This window comes from Macaca thibetana, chromosome 15 (genome assembly GCF_024542745.1).
Source record: "Macaca thibetana thibetana isolate TM-01 chromosome 15, ASM2454274v1, whole genome shotgun sequence".
In the NCBI taxonomy this organism is placed as follows: domain Eukaryota; kingdom Metazoa; phylum Chordata; class Mammalia; order Primates; family Cercopithecidae; genus Macaca; species Macaca thibetana.
In genome coordinates this window covers 74,862,281-74,882,652 of record NC_065592.1, presented here as the reverse complement: position 1 = coordinate 74,882,652, position 20,372 = coordinate 74,862,281, and the positions used below count along the sequence as shown (strand labels likewise).

Sequence of the window (20,372 nt, the reverse complement as noted above, 5' to 3'; positions counted from 1 at the left end):
TTCTAAAAAATTATAAAAACTTGTTCGCAATATGATTCAGCTATAAAAAGGAATGAAGTACTGATACATACTACAATGGGATGAGCCTTGAAAACATTGTGCTAAGTGGAAGACACCAGACACAACAGGTCACATATTATCTGATTCCACTCATTTAAAATATCCAGAATAGGTAACTCCATAGAGGCAGAACACAGGTTGGTGGTTACCATGGACAAGGCAGAGAGGAGGATGGAATCAACTGCTTAAAAGGTATGGGGTTTCCTTTTGGGGTGAAGAAAATGTTTTGGGGCCAGGTGTGGTGGCTCACGCCTGTAATCCCAACACTTTGGGAGGCTGAGGCCGGTGGGTCACTTGAGGTCAGGAGTTGGAGACCAGCCTGGCCAACACAGTGAAATCCGTCTCCACTAAAACACACAAAAAATTAGCTGGGCATCGTGGCACGTGCTTGTAATCCCAGCTACTCAGGAGGCTAATGCACAAGAATCACTTGAATCCAGGAAGCAGAGGCTGCAGTGAGCCAAGATTGTGCCACTATATATCCAAAATTAGTTCCTTCAGGTGGGTTCTTGGTCTCACTGACTTCAAGAATGAAGCCCTGGACCCTCGTGGTGAGTGTTATAGTTCTTAAAGATGGTGTGTCCGGAGTTTCTTCCTTGTGGTGGGTTTGTGGTCTCGCTTGACTTCAGGAGTGAAGCCACAGACCTTCGCAGTGAGTGCTACAGCTCCTAAGGGTGGTGCATCTGGAGTTGTGTGTTCTTCCCGGTGGGTTCCTGGTCTCACTGACTTCAGGAGTGAAGCCGCAAACGCAGACCTTCACAGTGAGCGTTACAGCTTATAAAGGTAGTGCAGACCCCTCATAAACGTAGTGCAGACCCAAAAAGTGAGCAGCAGCAAGATGCATTGCGAAAAGCGAAAGAACAAGGCTTTCAAAGTGCGGAAGCTGACCCAAGCAGGTTGCAGCTGCTGGCTCCGGAGGCCAGCTTTTAATCCCTTACTTGGCCCTGCCCACGTCCTGCTGATTGATCCATTTTACAGAGCGCTGATTGGTCCATTTTACAGAGTACTGATTGGTCCGTTTTTACAGAGTACTGATTGGTGCGTTTACAAACCTTCAGCTAGACAGAGCGCTGATTGGTGTGTTTACAATTCTTCAACTAGGCAGAAAAGTTCTCCAAGTCCCCACCAGACCCAGAAGCCCAGCGGGCTTCACCTCTCAACTGCAGTCCAGCCTGGGTGACAGACAGAATGATACTCTGTCTCAAAAAAAAAAAAAAAAAGAGAAAAAAGAAAATGTTTTGGAACTAGATAGCTGTGGTTTGCACAACATTGTAAAGTACTAAGTGCCACTAAGTTGTTCACTTTTAAAACAAGTTTATGTTATGTAAATTTCACCTCAATCAGAAACAAACATTAATTGTATATTATTCGCAGCTGACTGTAGCAAGTAGCCTATAAAAAGAAGTCTTAATTCCAGAGACAAATGCCTTCCCAAGTTCACTTTTAGTAAGCCATTTGCTACTCTGTTGCTGTCATAAATTGTGATGACAATAATAAGTGCCTTGGATTTCAGTAGTCTCTTACTTCCAAGCAATTCAAAGTACTAAATCAGGATTTCTGATCTCCATTTTTTAAAGAAAATCAATAAACAGATCTGTAGCAGAGATGCTGATTCTTTAGAAAAGGCTAAGGAAATTGCTTAATTCATAGCCTAAAGTTTTAAAAGCCGTTTCCCTCTCAGATTCCTTCATGATTCTAATAGCCAGAGATAAGGCTAATCTTTAAGAAGCTTCACAAAGTTGGGAGCCCAAATTAAGAGATTCAGATACAAAAAGCCAAGTGACAAATCAACTTGTTATTCAAAAATGCTATTATGGGTATTGATGGAACGTACCTCAAAATAATAAGAGCTATTTATGACAAACCCACAGCCAATATCATACTGAATGGGCAAAAACTGGAAAAATTCCCTTTGAAAAGTGGCACAAGACAGGGATGCCCTCTCTCACCACTCCTATTCAACATAGTGTTGGAAGTTCTGGCTAGGGCAATGAGGCAAGAGAAAGAAATCAAGGGTATTCAGTTAGGAAAAGAAGAAGTCAAATTGTCCCTCTTTGCAGATTACATGATTGTATATTTAGAAAACCCCATTGTCTCAGCCAAAAATCTCCTTAAGCTGATAAGCAACTTCAGCAAAGTCTCAGGATACAAAATTAATGTGCAAATATCACAAGCATTCTTATACACCAGTAACAGACAAACAGAGAGCCAAATCAGGAATGAACTTCCATTCACAATTGCTTCAAAGAGAATCAAATACCTAGGAATCCAACTTACAAGGGATGTAAAGGACCTCTTCAAGGAGAACTACAAACCACTGCTCAGTGAAATCAAAGAGGACACAAACAAATGGAAGAACATACCATGCTCATGGATAGGAAGAATCAATATTGTGAAAATGGCCATACTGCCCAAGGTAATTTATAGATTCAATGCCATCCCCATCAAGCTACCAATGAGTTTCTTCACAGAATTGGAAAAAACTGCTTTAAAGTTCATATGGAACCAAAAAAGAGCCCGCATCTCCAAGACAATCCTAAGTCAAAAGAACAAAGCTGGAGGCATCACGCTACCTGACTTCAAACTATACTACAAGGCTACAGTAACCAAAACAGCATGGTACTGGTACCAAAACAGAGATATAGACCAATGGAACAGAACAGAGTCCTCAGAAATAATACCACACATCTACAGCCATTTGATCTTTGACAAACCTGAGAGAAACAAGAAATGGGGAAAGGATTCCCTATTTAATAAATGGTGCTGGGAAAATTGGCTAGCCATAAGTAGAAAGCTGAAACTGGATCCTTTCCTTACTCCTTATACGAAAATTAATTCAAGATGGATTAGAGACTTAAATGTTAGACCTAATACCATAAAAATCCTAGAGGAAAACCTAGGTAGTACCATTCAGGACATAGGCATGGGCAAAGACTTCATGTCTAAAACACCAAAAGCAACAGCAGCAAAAGCCAAAATTGACAAATGGGATCTCATTAAACTAAAGAGCTTCTGCACAGCAAAAGACACTACCATCAGAGTGAACAGGCAACCTACAGAATGGGAGAAAATTTTTGCAATCTACTCATCTGACAAAGGGCTAATATCCAGAACCTACAAAGAACTCAAACAAATTTACAAAAAAAAAACAAACAACCCCATCAAAAAGTGGGCAAAGGATATGAACAGACATTTCTCAAAAGAAGACATTCATACAGCCAACAGACACATGAAAAAATGCTCATCATCACTGGCCATCAGAGAAATGCAAATCAAAACCACAATGAGATACCATCTCACACCAGTTAGAATGGCGATCATTAAAAAGTCAGGAAACAACAGGTGCTGGAGAGGATGTGGAGAAATAGGAACACTTTTACACTGTTGGTGGGATTGTAAACTAGTTCAACCATTATGGAAAACAGTATGGTGATTCCTCAAGGATCTAGAACTAGATGTACCATATGACCCAGCCATCCCATTACTGGGTATATACCCAAAGGATTATAAATTATGCTGCTATAAAGACACATGCACACGTATGTTTATTGCAGCACTATTCACAATAGCAAAGACTTGGAATCAACCCAAATGTCCATCAGTGACAGATTGGATTAAGAAAATGTGGCACATATACACCATGGAATACTATGCAGCCATCAAAAAGGATGAGTTTGAGTCCTTTGTAGGGACTTGGATGCAGCTGGAATCCATCATTCTTAGCAAACTATCACAAGAACAGAAAACCAAACACCGCATGTTCTCACTCATAGGTGGGAACTGAACAATGAGATCACTCGGACTCAGGAAGGGGAACATCACACACCGGGGCCTATACTGGGGAGGGGGGGGGGGGAGGGGGGGGGGGGGCGGGGGGAGGGATTGCATTGGGAGTTATACCTGATGTAAATGACGAGTTGATGGGTGCAGCACAGCAACATGGCACAAGTATACATATGTAACAAACCTGCACGTTATGCACATGTACCCTACAACTTAAAGTATAATAATAATAAATAAATTTAAAAAAAAACAAAAAAAACCAAAAAATAAACCAAACAAAAATGCTATTATGTCAGCAAGGTAATTGGGACTCATTTAGGGAACAGAACAGGGTATTTACAAACCATTTCCTGACATGGGCAGATAAGGAGATAGAATAAAACAAGTCAGGTTAAGGTTAGAAGGAGTGGTAAGGACTGGCGTGAACTATAACCCTGGCTCCACCTAAATCAGTAACAGTAACCATAGCTCTGTGGAATTTGGGCTCAGCACAGCCAAATCTGCTATTTTTTCAAGAAATGTCAGAAACTCAGATATTTATGTGAAACCTTCTGCTCTGTTAATGTTGGAAACAAATTTAAAAAGAGAAGACCATTTTGTGTGCCAACGAAAACAGTTGTGTAAACTGGATTCCACCCACCGGCTGCCAGTTTGAAACCTCTGAGCCCTCACCTTTAAGCCCTCAAGGACATACCTGCTTAAAGATAAAATATTTCCCTGAGCAGGGATCAGGTTATTCGTGGGATTCTTATCTCCTGATTTGGGGGAAAGTTTACAGTGCTAGAATATATCAGATGTAGCTAGCTAGCCAAGTCTCTTTCTTCTCTCCTTCTTAGTTGAGAGGTCAGTCTTGTCAAATGTCCCCCTCCCCGCTTGTAGCCACTGCTCTGTTTATTTTGCAGGAACAGTGAATAAGTAGCAGAATGCTTTCTTAAGTTTTCGCTGATGCAGAGCTGAAGATCTCTGCTACAACAAATGTTCTGAAACGGATTCTTCTCTCTCATCCCCATCCCCTACCAAGGACAGTGTTGAACACATTGGGGTTGTAAAACTCAAAGTCAGAGTTACAGCCCTCCTAGATTTTAGACCAACCCTGGGGATATGCAGCTGTATTTACTCTTCTTGTGTGTCCTGGTGGGAGGAAGGATGGGAAGAGCAGTGCATCCTGGAACTGTGGCTATGGAAAATAACCAGCACTCCTCTACCCGCTGGCCAATACTGGCACAGACTTAATTTGAGGGGTAATCTTCTGTGAAGTACGATGGGATTTCCGGGAGAAGAATCTCAGTCAGACCTACAATCAAACATACATTTCCTTACCAGTGGTAAGGAAAAAATCTTTCCTCTTAAAATTAGACACCCTGTCCTGGAAAACACTAACTTCCTACATCCTGATACTTCCTTCCTGCAGCCTTCCAGCTCTTTCTGCCCAGACTCAGATATAAGTGGCCAAGTAGCCACAAGCTGCCTAGCAGAGGAGTATTTTTTTTTTTTTTTTTGAGACGGAGTCTCGCTCTGTCGCCCAGGCTGGAGTGCAGTGGCCAGATCTCAGCTCACTGCAAGCTCCGCCTCCTGGGTCCACGCCATTCTCCTGCCTCAGCCTCCTGAGTAGCTGGGACTACAGGCGCCGGCCACCATGCCCGGCTAGTTTTTTGTATTTTTTAGTAGAGATGGGGTTTCACCGTGTTAGCCAGGATGGTCTCGATCTCCTGACCTCGCGATCCGCCCGTCTCGGCCTCCCAAAGTGCTGGGATTACAGGCTTGAGCCACCGTGCCCGGCCTCTTTTTTTTTTTTTTTTAAGACAGAGTCTTGCTCTGTCACCCCAGACTGGAGTGCAGTGATGCGATTTCAGTTCACTGCAACCTCTGTCTCCCAGGTTCAAGTGATTCTTGTGCCTTAGCCTCCCGAGTAGCTCTGATTATAGGCATGTACCACCATGCCTGGCTAATTTTTGTATTTTTAGTAGAGATGGTGTTTTGCCATGTTTCCAGGCTGGTCTCAAACCCCTGGGCTCAAGTGACCTGTCCTGCTTGGCCTCCCAAAGGGCTGGGATTACAGGCGTGAGCCACCACGCCTGGCCCTAGCAGAGACGATGACAGTCAATCTTCGTGAGAGCTAAAGAGAAACTTCTGCTGTCACCTTTGCAGAGACCTGTCAAAGAGCCACTTGGTCAAAAGAGCAGGAACTCCTCTGGAAGAAGCCTGGGCATACTTCCTGCACCCCTCCTCATCCCCTTTTTGTTTATGTATGGGTGGATTTTTCAACTTTATCAGCCTTGCAGGAAACCATAAATATATTTCCAGTTGACAGTCATGTTTTCTGGTTGTGAACCTCAGGTCTTCCAAAGTCACCATCTGCTACAGAAACAAAAGTCAACAAATATCACATTCTTCCCAACTGGTCTACCATAAATTATGGCTGCTTTGAGCATGTCAGCCTTGTGGTTTTCTTCAGAGGGCAGGATGTGTCCTGGCCCCACTGGTGGTTTAGCTTGGTTTCCTGCCAAGGCGGACAGGGGAAAATGTCCCCCTACCCCCGCCGGCTCTTCCGGGGCAGTGTAGGGCCTTTGAAACTTAAACTTGCATTTGCCGAGCCTAAAACTTGAATCATCGTGTTTTATTTGTTTTTGTTTGCATCAGGAAACCTTCAGTGTTTTTTTGTTGTGGTGGTGGTGGTGGTGGTGGTTTAATTTTTTTATAAATCATTGTTTCTTCTTAAACTTTTAATGCCCCTGAACTGTGACTCTGAGAGGACTTGACAAATTACCTGTGCTCTTTTTTTTTTTTTTTTTCCAAGACGGAGTCTCGCGCTGTCACCCAGGCTGGAGTGCAGTGGTCAGATCTTGGCTCACTGCAAGCTCCGCCTCCCGGGTTTACGCCATTCTCCTGCCTCAGCCTCCTGAGTAGCTGGGACTACAGGTGCCCGCCACCACTCCCGGCTAGTTTTTTTTTTGTATTTTTTAGTACAGACAGGGTTTCACCGTGTTAGCCAGGATGGTCTCGATCTCCTGACCTTGTGATCCGCCCGTCTCAGCCTCCCAAAGTGCTGGGATTACAGGCTTGAGCCACCGCGCCCGGCCTACCTGTGCTCTTAAAAGGAAGTTTCTTGTCAGGTGTTTTTGCTTGTGCATATAATCCCAGCCACTTGGGAGGCCAAGGCAGGAGGACCACTTGAAACCAGGAGTTCAAGACCAGCCTGGGCAACATAGAAAGACCCCATTTCAAAATAATAATAATATTAAAAGTAACTTTCTTAAAGTTTGAGGCAGTGGGGAGGAGGATGAAGAGCGAGAGAGAGTAACTTATTCAAGTTATCTTCTCTCTTTCACAAAACTAACTCCTGATTGATTGATTGATCGATTGATTATCAGGAGTTCTTCCAGCCTGTGGATTAATTGCACTCCACCTTATCACTCCCTTCCATTTGTTGCCAGTGTCTTTTGTTATTTCTGCCACAGATTCTCTAGTGAAGAAAAGTAAACACTCAAATTTGTTCTCCTTGATTACACCAAGGAGAGGTTGTAGGGTGCCCTCTTAGAGCAGACAGTGGAGTCAGCTGTTGCCTCAGGAGAACACGCCTTGCTGAGGGCTCTTTGGGTATTTTTGTGAGGAGACTGAGGAGAACTGAATAGGCCTGAGGAGTACTTTGGAGGCCACAGAACCATGGACAGGTGTAAGGGGAAGTTCCAGGAGGGAGGAAATTGGTGTAACTGTTGTTCAGGCCTCAGAGTGTTTGGATCTGGGAGAAGGGCAAAGAAGCTGCTTTGGAGTGTCAGGCAGGCCCTGATGGGCAAATGTGGACGGTCAGTGCTGCTTGAACTTGTTTGTGCTTAGGTACCACCTGGGGATCTGGGTCTGGAGGGATGGGGTGGGGTGAATTCTGCTCCCCTAACATACTCCCTGCTCATGCTTGTGCTGTGCTTTACCTCACTAGGTAACCACACTTTGTGAAGCAAGATGGTAGAATATTCTGGGAGCTAGGGACAGCTTAAAGGTGAGGCCAGGGGCAGGGCCAGGGACGGCAAGCAAAAGCAGCTTGCATCCATATCACCATTAAGGCAACAGATGGACAGTCTTACTGGAAGACTGCCAAAAGTAGAGCAAGACCCCTCTCCCGCCACTCACCCAGTGGCCCACAGATCTGCACTCAAATCCTGGCTCTGCTACTAATTTGCTATGTGACCTTAAGGAAGTCATTTCATTCCTCTAAGCCTCAGTTTCCTCATCTGTAAAAACAGAGATATTAAAACCTCCCTTGGCCATTTCACAGGGTTACCCTGAAAATTAAATGAAATAAGTATGGGGAAACTGTTTGTAGCTGCCAAAGTACTTTGCAATGGAACCTGTGATTATGTCAGATAGATTCCTCTTGGGAACCTTGCATGGTTTCACTCATGTATATGTGATTATCACATCTAACTACATTTCCCAAAGGATTGGGCAAGCACTTACTCCCGTGGGTGTGAAGGAGAAGAGTTCATATTTATTTCACCATGCTTCAAAGCCTTTGCAACTGGTCCATAGCTCAGGTACTTTGTTATCCCTTTGGTTCAACATTAATCACTTGTTTTATGGGGTGGTTATTCCTCTCTGATAGGATGGAGGACTTGTTTGTGTTTATGGACATTTCCCTGTTCTATTTGAGTTATATCACATTCCACCTTGACCTGGGCAGAATAGTTGATTTTCCTGTTCAGCATGGAACTGGAGGCCCTTTAATTAGGAAATTCTGAATGGGTATGCTGCAGAGATGCATGGCAAACAGAGACTGTTTCCTTCAAGTTTCCCACAGCGGTACAACGGCCTCCCGCCACCAGATTCAGTATATTCTCTCCTGCATCCTCTCAGCACCAATGCTCAGCAGCCCATAGGCAGCCCTCAGCTACAAAGAATGCCCCGGGGATGGATGGAAGAGATGCCGGTAAATTGAATTTGCTGTTTAACTCACTGTTAGATCTAGAAAATATGGGCTTTGTTTTTTTCAATTCTTATAATTACTCAATGTTCTTTGAAGATTAGAATTTTGCATCTATGTTATCAACTCAAATATCATCACTGATTGTGATGCTCGATGTGAATGACTACAAACAGGCCCAGCTTCATTCTGTTGCCCAGGCTGTAGTGCAGTCTGCTCCTCTGCCTCCTGGGCCCAAACAATCCTCCTGACTCAGCCCCCCAAGTAGCCAGGACCACAGGGGCATGTCACCACACCCAGCTAATTTTTGTATTTTTAGTAGAGAAGGGGTTTCACTGTGTTGCCCAGGCTGGTCTTGAACTCCTGAGCTCAAGTGATCACCCACCTTAGCCTCCCAAAGTGCTGGGATTACAGGCATTAGCTACTGCGTCCAACCCCCAGATGGCTTTTTCACTAAAACCTCAATTTTGTTCCTTCTCTTAGGAAATAACATGTATTGAGTGTGTGCCATGTACCAGGCAGGCACTATTTACCTTATTTATTCCTCAACAAAACAAAATCGGCCGGGCGCAGTAGCTCATGCCTGTAATCCCAGCACTTTGGGAGGCCAAGGGGGTCGGATCACGAGATCAGGAGTTTGAGACCATCCTGGCTAACATGGTGAAACCCCGTCTCTATTAAAAATACAAAAAAGTAGCCAGGTGTGGTGGCGGGTGCCTGTAGTCCCAGCTACTTGGGAGGCTGAGGCCGCAGAATGGCGTAAACCTGGGAGGCGGAGCTTGCAGTGAGTCAAGATGGCACCACTGCACTCCAGCCGGGAAAACAGAGCGAGACTCCATCTCAAAAAAAAAAAAAAAAATCAAAAAAAGCAAAACAAAACAAACCCCATAAGATGGGTTTATTATTATCCTGGCTTTATCAATGAAAAACTGAGGCTCAGAGAAAGGATATCATTTGCTGAAGGTCACACAGACAAAATCACGGAGACTTGTTTTCTTTCTGCCACTCCTTGTATCCAGATGTGTATTAGCTTCCTATGGCTGCTCAGGGGTGTTGGTTTCAGTGCAGGTGGGTACTTGAAAGAGGAGGGACCTATGTGGCTTACTATGGTTAGATGAGGGTTCTGACCTAGCTGAGGAAACCAAGTGGAGAAGCCACTTGGTGCTTTCGTTTCAGTTAGTTTGATTTTTTCACTATTTTTTTTATTTTTTATTTTTTTAGATGGAGCCTCGCTCTGTCGCCAGGCTGGAGTGCAGTGGCACTATCTTGGCTCACTGCTATCTCTGCCTCCTGGGTTCAAGAGAGTCTCCTGTCTGGGCCTCCCGAGTAGCTGGGACTACAGGCATGTGTCACCACGCCCAGCTAATTTTTGTATTTTTAGTAGAGACAGGGTTTCACCATGTTGGCCAGGAGGGTCTCAATCTCTTGACCTCATGATCTTCCCAACTTGGCCTCCCAAAGTGCTGGGATTACAGGCGTTAGCCACTGCGCCCAGCCCAGTTAGTTTGATTTTTACAGCCTGTGGGGGAGAGAAGGGATCTTAGAGATACTAATCTAACACCCTCATTTTACAGATGAGCAACCTGGTCCCGGGGAGAACTGACTTAGCCAAAGCAGACAGGAGGTCCTGGCCAGGACTAGAGCCCGAACCCAGTCCCAGCTCCTTGCCATGCCCACTTCCCTCATCTCTCTTCCCACACCACTTGGTGTGGTTCTATGTACATTAATTGGACATTTCTCATAAACAAGGTCACAGTTTAGTCGCTGTTCAGAAGGTGGTATTTGTAGACTCAGATCACCAAGTGATATCCACACTTCAATAAGTTGTTCTATGATTCTTGGTTAATAAAACCCATGCTGTTATAACAAGTTTATTTCTGAGCCACATGTGTTATTAAAATAAAATATTCTGTTTTAGCACATTTTGGGCATGTTTGGTTCTTATAGAAGAGCCTGTGCTAGCAGTGGTAAGTTTAGCTACCTGCCAGTTGGATCACATATAAATCTACCCAAATCTTGACACAAGACAGTAAAATCTAGGCCAAAGGGCACTCTTCCACTCATGTCCCAAACTCACACATACATGACTGCTCTTAGCAAGCAGACTTGAAATTAATGAACACAGAATAATATCCATGGTGGGATTGTGGATTTCAATCCTGGCCCTGCAGTGTAGGCACCACAGGTTATTTCTTACCAATGAGGAAATAAACCCAGAGGGTTTAAGGAATAGGTCCAAAAGGTCACAGAGCCTGCTGTTGTCAGAGCAGGCCAGGGCCCAGGTCTCTCCCCTTTACACTCTGTGGACTAGTGTGACTCTGTGGATCATCAGCATCAGAATAACCCCGAGTGCTTGTTAGAAATAGAGAATTCCAGGCTGGGCGTGATGGCTCACACCTGTAATCCCAGCACTTTGGGAGGCTGAGGCGGGTGGATCACGAGGTCAGGAGATCGAGACCATCCTGGCTAACACGGTGAAACCCCATTTCTACTAAAAATACAAAAAATTAGCCAGGCATGGTGGTGGGCACCTGTAGTCCCAGCTACTCGGGAGGCTGAGGCAGGAGAATGGCATGAACCCAGGAGGGAGAGCTTGCAGTGAGCCAAGATTGTGCCACTGTACTCCAGCCTGGGCGACAGAGTGAGACTCTGTCTCAAAAAAAAAAAAATAGAGAATTCCTCGAGACCAGCCTGGCCAACATGGTGAAACCCCATCGCTACAAAAAACACAAAAATTAGTTGGGCATCATGGCGGGCACCTGTAATCCCAGCTACTCAGGAGGCTGAAGCAGGAGAATTGCTTGAACCTTAGAGGTGAAGGTTGCAGTCAGCCAAGACCACACCATTGCACTCCAGCCTGGGCGACAAGAATGAAACTCCGTCTCAAAAAAAAAAAAAAGAAATAGAAAATTCCCTGGTCTTCTGTGGTGGTTGGGGGAATTGGGAGGGAGCGTGTCGCTGAGGAAACTGAATATTTAACAAATTCCTCATGTGACTCTGAGATACCTTCAAGTTCATAAACCTCTGAAAATGCTCACTGTCAGTGGTTCTCTACTCTCACACTACATAAGAACTAGATGAAGCATCAAAAAAAAAAAAAAAAAAAAAAAAATCCTGGGCCCAATCCCAGTATTCAGTTAATTTGGATGGTGCCAGGCAATTGTATAATTTTGGAAAATGGCTCAAATGGTTCTAATATGTAGTCAGAGTTAGAAACCCATGGCCATTGTGAACCGTGGTACCAAATGCTATACCTGAAAGGGCAGCCACCCTGTAATTCCGCCCTAGCCTTTGGCCATGTCCTAGCTTGCAGGCTCTGAGGAAATAGGGCAGGACTCTGAAGAATAGAGAATGAATGAGGAACAAGGTTGCATCCTTTGAGAACTCTACAGCTTTGATCAGTTACCTCAACCAAAATCAATTCCCTATCCGGGAACCACCCGTGCCCTGACATCCTCCCTTGACTTATTCCCAAGTATCTCACACTGTGTTCCCTCTTTTAGGCCCTTCAGAACAACATCTCTTTGCTGTGCTGGTATCAAGCAAAGCCTATGAGATGTTTCCAATTTGTGAACATAGTGCATCTTGTAATTGATTTGTTCTTCTCTTTGCTCTATCTACTAGGAAGCTCAGAGCCAAATTTGAGGCGCACCTTTAGCAATCATACAGCACCTTATGGCATACACTTTGCTATACCTTATTTTCCTGTCATAGCTTTTCTTTGATTTGTTTCTGTTTACCTACTTTTTACAGACAAATATCCTTTTTTTGATTTATTCTCACATACTATAAATGAATTAATTACATTATTTAAAGACTTTTCATCAATACATTTCTCTTTCTCTTGGGTCAGACAGAGAAAAGGAAAAGAGCATGCAAGAAAGATGGAGAGAAGAAGCACATGCACACAGATAATATACAGAAGTGGGAGGAGGTAAGGGAGGGTTTGTGATCATATCAGCTTTAACAGGGTGGTGCTCTCCAAGGGGCAAGAGTCAACCTGCTTATTATAACCATTTCACAAGGATCTTAAAGGAACTTCCTTCTATGGTCAAACCCTTTTGTTCTTACTCAGAATCAGTCTAGCTGTTAAGTCTGTGGTAGCTGGAGCTACAAAACCAAGGCCTGAAAGTTGCAATACTAGGTACTGTGACTGTGAGTCACCTTTCCCTTTCAGACACATACACCCCACAAAATTGATTTTAGCACACACAAAAATTGAGAAAACACTATAATACTAAATCTAAGATGATTTGCAAAGGAATATTACTTATCGAATGGCTTGAAGTAGTTTTTTAAAAACTTGGAGAGATTTTGATTTCATAATGAGTCAACAAGTCATTTTTTCTGCCATTAAAAAATCTAATTTTTTAACAAAAACACTTAGTTTTTCATGACCTTATAAACAAAAAGCTCCCATTTCAAAGTAAAAATGAAATCTAAGATTATACAGATTTTTATGGCATTGCTTTTATCTAAGCAACATATGTACATGCTCAAGTAAAGTAAAAGGTTAAGTAAATTTCTGCAATAAATAGGCTGTTTTTGAAATGCAAAGAACATTATAAAGAATGCAGAATCTTAAGGGTAATCAAGTAGTCATTACGTTTTTCTTAAGTCTTCACTTTAGATGTTGTTATTTCTGGCACAGGTAAGCAGTGGAGCGTTTTTTTGTTTTGTTTTGTGTTTTTGTTTTTGTTTTTTTCAGACAGGGTCTCATTCTGTCATCCAGGCTGGAGTGAAATGGCATGATCAAGGCTCACTGTAGCCTTGACCTCCCCAGGCTCAGGTGATCTCCCTCCTCAGCCTCCCTCACAGCTGGGACTACAGGCGTATGCCACCAGCTAATTTTTGTATTTTTGGTAGAGAAGGTCTTTTGCCGTGTTGCCCAGGCTGGTCTTCAACTCCTGGGCCCAAGTAATCCAGCTGCCTCAGCCTTTGAAAGTGCTGGGATTGCAGGTGTGAACCACTGTACCCCGCCATAGCAGCAGCATTTTTTATGTCCTCAAATACTGGAATCTTTGGTTACTGCCATATCAGCAAAGAAGCCAATCGTTTTAAGAATGTTTTAAGTGAACACCTTGCAAATCCTAAGGATATCTACCTATTTTTTTTAACCTTGTTTGTATTTTAATAATCTGCCTCAAACATGCCTTTTGAAATCAGGGAAGATATAGAAAAATTAATAACAGCAACTGATAGGATTCAGTTCACCACACTGAAACATGTTTTCGTAAATGAGATAAAAATCCTTTCCTGACTACAGGGTTATCTCACCTGTTAGTTCTTTTCACTGCAGGGGAGAAAACAAACAAACAGGCAAAAACCTTTTCCTCTACCCTCTTAGGTTCAGTGTCTGGGGCCTGAGAATTAAACTGGCAAAAGACAGATTAACAGGGGAAAAGGCATCTATTTTATGGATGTTAACATTTTTGCATACATGGGAGCTTCACAGAAAAGAAGAGAAAACCTAAAGAAGCAGTTAGACTTGGGAGCTTATAGATCATTTTAACAAAGGGTGATAAATTGTGGCCAGGTGACTGGACAAAGGAAAGGGGTTTGGGCTTCTAGGGGTGAAAAATTGTAGGAAAGTGACTAGGAAGTATATAGGGAAAGTAATGGAAAGCAAGGGTTGCTTTAGTAAGGTGTCTTTATACCAACTCGTCTCAGTGCCAGCTTTCTGTCTCTAGTGATAAATCACTTTCTTCATTCTGGTACAGGAGAGGGGTGGAAATTTATGCCACCTTCACAAAGGGAAATTTATGTCCTGCTTCTAGGCAGAAAAGGAAAGGGCAGAGAGCCCTTCTTACAACTGCTATTTCTCCATTGCTTTCAGCCCAAAATAATCATATGCCAAGGTGGCATACTTTGGGGTGGTATAACCTGATCCCCTTCACCATGTCACTTCTTTCTTGCCCTGTGGCTGTGCTCAGAGATGCCCTGGGGTTTCAGTGTTGATCTTCCAGAACAGCCATATGTGTCCTGTTAGGAACTATGATCTGTTGGTTAAGAAACAGCCACCTAGATAAAGTTCAAAGAATTCTGCAATCCAGATTGTGTGTGTTCCTAAATGTGGTTTGGCCTGGAGAAACAAGGACCAGGAAACCATGGAAAGCCAGGCAGATGGGAGTTAGAGAGCCTGGCAAGAGTCCTAAGCAAGTGCTCCGTGCCCCCCCTCCCACTTCCCCCTGCCCATCTCTCCAGGAAGTGGCACTCAAACTCAAGCATGTGTGAGAATCACACAGAAGGCTTATGAAAACAGATACCAGGTCTTTGCCCACAGAATTTCAGATTTAGTAGATCTAGAATGCCCAAACATTTGCAATTCTAACAAGCGCTCTAGATGTAGCCTTGCTTCTGGATAGGGACACACTGAGTAGCACTCTCCTAGGGTGGTGAGACTATCTGTCTTCCAGTCAGGCTTTGAACTGACAAAAGACAGATGAACAGAGGACAAGGCATGCATTTTATGGATGTTAATATTTTTACATAAATGGGGGCTTCACAGAAAAGAAGTGAAGAGCCAAAGAAGCAGTTAGACGTGGAGCTTATATGTCATTTTAACAAAGGGAGCTAAATTGTGGCCAGGTGATTAGATGCAAGAAAGGGGTTTGGGCTCCCCACTCTTTCTCCAGTGGGGAGAAAGAAGCTGCTGTGGGTGAAGTTTTCCTGGGGATCTGGAGGAGGAGAAGGGGCCATGCTCATATCTGAATCTAGGTGCTAGAAAGAGAACAGCTCAGATTTTCCATAAACTGTCAGTACTAGTCAGGATGAATCAGAGTGAATCTTTGGAATAGAAAAAAAAATAAAGATTTTGCTTTCTCATCATCATAACGCTCTTCTATTCAGTCTATGCATAGCTAGTGCAACCTTTTGCTCCACCCAACCAGCTCCACTCCCTTTACCAATTATTTATAATATGCTTGGGTCACTCACGGGAGGAAAACACTGTCAGCATCAAGAGGTAGCAGCATTTTCAAAATATATTTTGCTGTCTTGAACAAAAATCTTAACTATTTATTAGTCAGTAGTTCCATATGGTCTTATACTTTTTGTTGAGTCACAGTCTCCCTCTGTCACCCAGGCTGGAGTGCAGTGGTGTGATTTCTGCTCACTGTAACCTTCACCTCCTGGTTTAAGTAATCCTTGTACCTCAGCCTGTAGCTGGGACTATAGGCGTGCGTCACCATGCCCAGCTAATCTTTCGTATTTTTGGTAGATATGGGGTTTTGCCATGTTGCCCAGGCTGGTCTAGAACTCCTGACCTCAGGTGATCCGCCCTCCTCAGCCTCCCAAAGTGCTGGGATTACAGGTGTGAGCCACCATACCTGGCCTGGTCTTATTACTTCTATACATAAGATAGGATCTTTCAATATTTATGTAGGTGAATATTTCCCATGTTTTTTGAGGATTCCCAAAAGACTTTGGGGGTTGCCAAAAAACTTTTAGGGGTTGAATCTTTTCACAGTAACACAAAGGGGAAGCATCAATCCGTGAAAGTTCAGACCAGCAGTTTAATAACACCCTCTCCATAGCTCAGTTCCCAGTACATGAAGAGATTCAAAGCAATCTTCTTGCTCTCAGTTCTTAGAAAGAAAAATTTGAGAGAGATAAAAGCAGTAATTATCTGTATTATTTAATAACTTAAATGTAATAACCTAAGAAAAAATAGATGTCAAAAATATATAGTCTAAAAAAAAATAGAAGCCAAATCCTTTCCTCCTAGGATGTCTGAAAAGGATAGATTCTATGGAGTGTGGATGAAGATAAAAAGGATTCCTGCTATGAAAGATGAACTAAGGATTCCTACTATGAAAGATGAACTGTGGATTCCTACTATGATTCCTACTATGAAAGATGAACCGTGGACATAGTCACTTGAGACCACTGAGAGCAATTAGCCAATTTCATTGTCACCAGGAGGGCACATACCAGAGAATCTGGGAGAAAGCCTGGGCTAGAGCCGTTAGCATTCTCAGGCCTACTGGTGCTGTGATTCAACAGGCTTTGAGGGGATGAGGAGAACCAGAGATCACCACCATCACTTGTAAAAAGCATACTATAGAAACAGCACAACTGTCAAAAATCAGCTAGAGCTTAGACTGTATGCTGTTTGAAATCTAGCCTGAGTTGCTTTCTTGTGGAGGGATTGAGACATGTGCAGAGATACTTTAAATATGTGCAGGTGGCCCTTCTTTTTAAAGGATATTTCATGAGCTCTTTCTACTCACTAGTTTTCCTAAGAGTTCACCGTTTAAGCTAGAAAGATGCTGCAAGCTATCTCAGCTAGCTTCTAATTTGGACATAGCACCAATACTATATACACAATTGAACAAGTGACCATATCTTCCTGATTCTTCTTTGGACTGAATAGGTGTGATCTTGTTAAGAAAAATGTGTAGGCATAGGGCCAGATTTTATCAGTCTCCATCCCAGAAAAATGGTGGAGCATGCCTGGGCTCTTGCATAATTAAATGACTGGCTTTGTCACAACCTTATACTGTCTTATCCTGGCAGCAACTGCTTCGAGTTTACCATTCTCCTGCTGGACTAACGGTTCCCCAGAGATGTCATCAATCTCACGTACACCAGGTGGATTGAAGCCCAGGTTATATACTCTACTGCAAGGAGGGTGAATCCAACATCGGCTGAGACAATCTTTAAGTGTTTCGAATGGAATCTTCAAACTGATCACTAAATCCACTTCATAGATTTTTGTCTTCAAATCAGGGCTTCGGTTTGTCCTAACATCCTCAGAAAACCATCTGGGAGCCAGTGCTAGGCATACCTGTTCTCCAACTCTGACACCATAAGGCATGTGATCACATGGTCTGGAACCAAAAGACCGTTCTCCGTGTATTGTTTTGCCATGTCACTAACTTCGGTGTTGGCCTTGGTGTTCTCCCACAAGAAATGGCCATTGGAGAGATGCTGGAGGCCAAACTTCTGGGCCAAGAGGGGCGGCCAGAGGATGACCATGTGCAGGAGTTCGGAAGTCATTGCCTTTGGGAGGAGTGGCGAGGCCAAAGGTGCAGCCAAGACGACCAGAGGGTGCACCGAGAACTTTGTTTCTTGGCCCCGACCTCTGCCACCCTCTGCTGGCTCTGGTACTGTGGTTACTCTCCTACTCAGGGAAGGAGAGACTTTTAAGACAACCCTTACCCTCAGCCCTGTGCCAGTATTTACACTCCATAAAGTCACTGCAAACGCTGAGTTAGCAAAGACTGAACCATTGCTCCTAAAGGAAATACAGGGTTAAGTCTGGCGAGTCTCTGATCACATTTTCGCCAATCAATACATAAACTTGCTTTATGTGTGTTTCTGATTTGGGGACACTTTATTTAATATATATTGTTGATTCATTAATTTTGAACTCACACCCAACAGCACTGTAACTCACACCTGAACAAAACTTATACAGGGTATTTTCTTTGCAAGGCACATTACAGCCTTCTTGGGCTTAAGGACACTTCAGTAACTTTATGACCAGTCTTGGGGGCCATTTTAAACATTGAAATCATCAATGAAAACCATGTGGAAAACATGACATTAAATGGACCATGACTTTTTTTTCTTTTTTTTTCATTTGGAGACAGGGTCTTACTCTGTCACCCAAGCTGGAGTGCAGTGGCACAATTATAGCTCACTGCAGCCTTGATTTCCCTGGGCTCAAGCCATCCTCCCATCTCAGACTCCCAAGTAGCCGGGACTACAGACCTGTGCAATCATGCCTGGCTAATTTTTGTTTTTTTTTGTAGAGATAGGGTTTTGCTATGTTGCCCAGGCTGGTCTCGAACTCCTAAGCTGAAGGGATCCTCCTGCCTTAGCCTCCCAAAGTGCTGGGATTGCAGGCATGAGCCATTGTGCATGGCCAAAATTTTTTTCAATATGAGAGCTGAAACAAGAAGGCAGAGTCTATGTCACCTTGTTTGCCTCGGCTGGGGATGTGCACAACCAGTGACTCAAAATTTTTACCACTCTGCGCGTGTCTGAATGACCATGAAAGTGCCATGAAAATTGATTTGGGGATTACAAATAGATTTTAGTGAGTAGACAAATTTGCAAATATAGAATCTGCAAATGATGAGGATCTACTATACCTAGACTTCACTCTTCTCCCTACTTATAATCTATTGGTACATCCCATTGACTGAACCCAAGCAGAGGTCAAAATAACCTGTCAATACCATCTTATAAAGGTCAACTTCCTGAGTACCAAACAGGGTAAGCAAGGGTGGACAATGGATCTGCAGGGGCTCTAGAAAATATTCAGCACATCATCCCACATTATCTGTAGCCTTGAATGGGATCCCTAGGGATCTGCCCATTTTATAAGACATGAATTCACTCATTCTTTTGTTCATCAAGCGTTTACTAAGAACCTAGCAATAAGCTATGTTCTGTGAGGTGTCTAGTAGAGGCTTGAAAATATTAGAAGATGTTGACCCCATTATCTAAGGGCTCACCATCCAGAAAGAAGAGCTGATAGTCAACTGACACATATTTGAGCACCTCCTATATTCCAGACTTTTTTAGGTGCTCAGGATATGGCAGGTCCCAAGACAAATCTTTGCCCTGGCATAACTTACAGACCAGAGCAGAAGAAAGGCAAGTGGTTGAAAGACCTCACTGAAGGAGGGTTAGTGCTCTCATAGGAGCATTCACTCATCAGGGGAACAAGTAGGGCAGTGAGGGTGGCCACAGAATAGTAGGCAAGAGCTTTCTGGAGGCAAGAAAGAGTATGGATTGAAGGGCTCTGAGTCAATGCCCGGAACCCAGATTGGGGAAGTAAAAATGATGAGAGATGAAGGCATGTCTTTGCAAAAATATGATTATATTACTAGTCCCAGTGCTGAGAAGTGCCAAAGAGAGGGACAGGTTAAAGCACTGCATGAGACAAAATATTCCAGAACTCCTGGCTCACTGTAATAACTTCCTCAAAGACAGGGGTTCCTATCATCCCTCCCCAGCCTCTGTGCTGCACACGGTGCCCTGCACACCTCCACTTGGTAGCATGCATTCTTCTAGCCCATAGCTGCCCTTAATTGCCCAGGGAGGCCCACCTCCTCCTCAGGAGCACAAGAGTCAGAGTGGTAAAGAGAAGTTCTCCAAAGAGAGACTCAAAAGCTTAAAGAAGGTAAAATTGTGGGGCAAGTGGGATCCTGGGGTACTGCTCAAATCACATCATGCATGGCTCTCTTTTCCCTCATGGTGGTTCTGAGGTCAGGGAAATGTTCAACAACAATGCACACACCCTCCCAGTTCAACATCAAGTAGTCATGCTCCATAGAAGTTGGAAGAATGGATGGATGATGGATGGATGGGAACATAGCAAAACCTAATTCTCTATACTGTGTGGGACCAGGCAGGCTTCAAGCAGTGGTTCCTTTCCCTCACTGAGGCTGGGAGTTCACCAAGTCCCTATATGCCTGGCTCTGCACTAGTCCCTCTCGCAGACATGAACTCGTTTCATACTTCCAATTACCTTGAGAGGTGACTATTGTACACTCCATGTAATGCATGGTGGCTTAGTACCCTATTCCAAACATCATAGTTAGCAAGAGGTGAATTTAGACTTGACTCTAATGCCTCTGACTCCAAGTCACGTCCTCTC

At 43.6% G+C, this 20,372-nt stretch overlaps 1 protein-coding gene and 1 pseudogene across 1 annotated transcript in view; both read right to left on the bottom strand.

Annotated features, from left to right (window-relative positions):
- The window catches only part of ERMP1 (endoplasmic reticulum metallopeptidase 1), a 101,585-nt gene that overhangs the window by 69,160 nt on the left and 12,053 nt on the right, over positions 1-20,372 (bottom strand). The window lies entirely within an intron of this gene.
- LOC126937881 (adenylate kinase 4, mitochondrial-like) lies at positions 16,563-17,928 on the bottom strand (annotated as a pseudogene).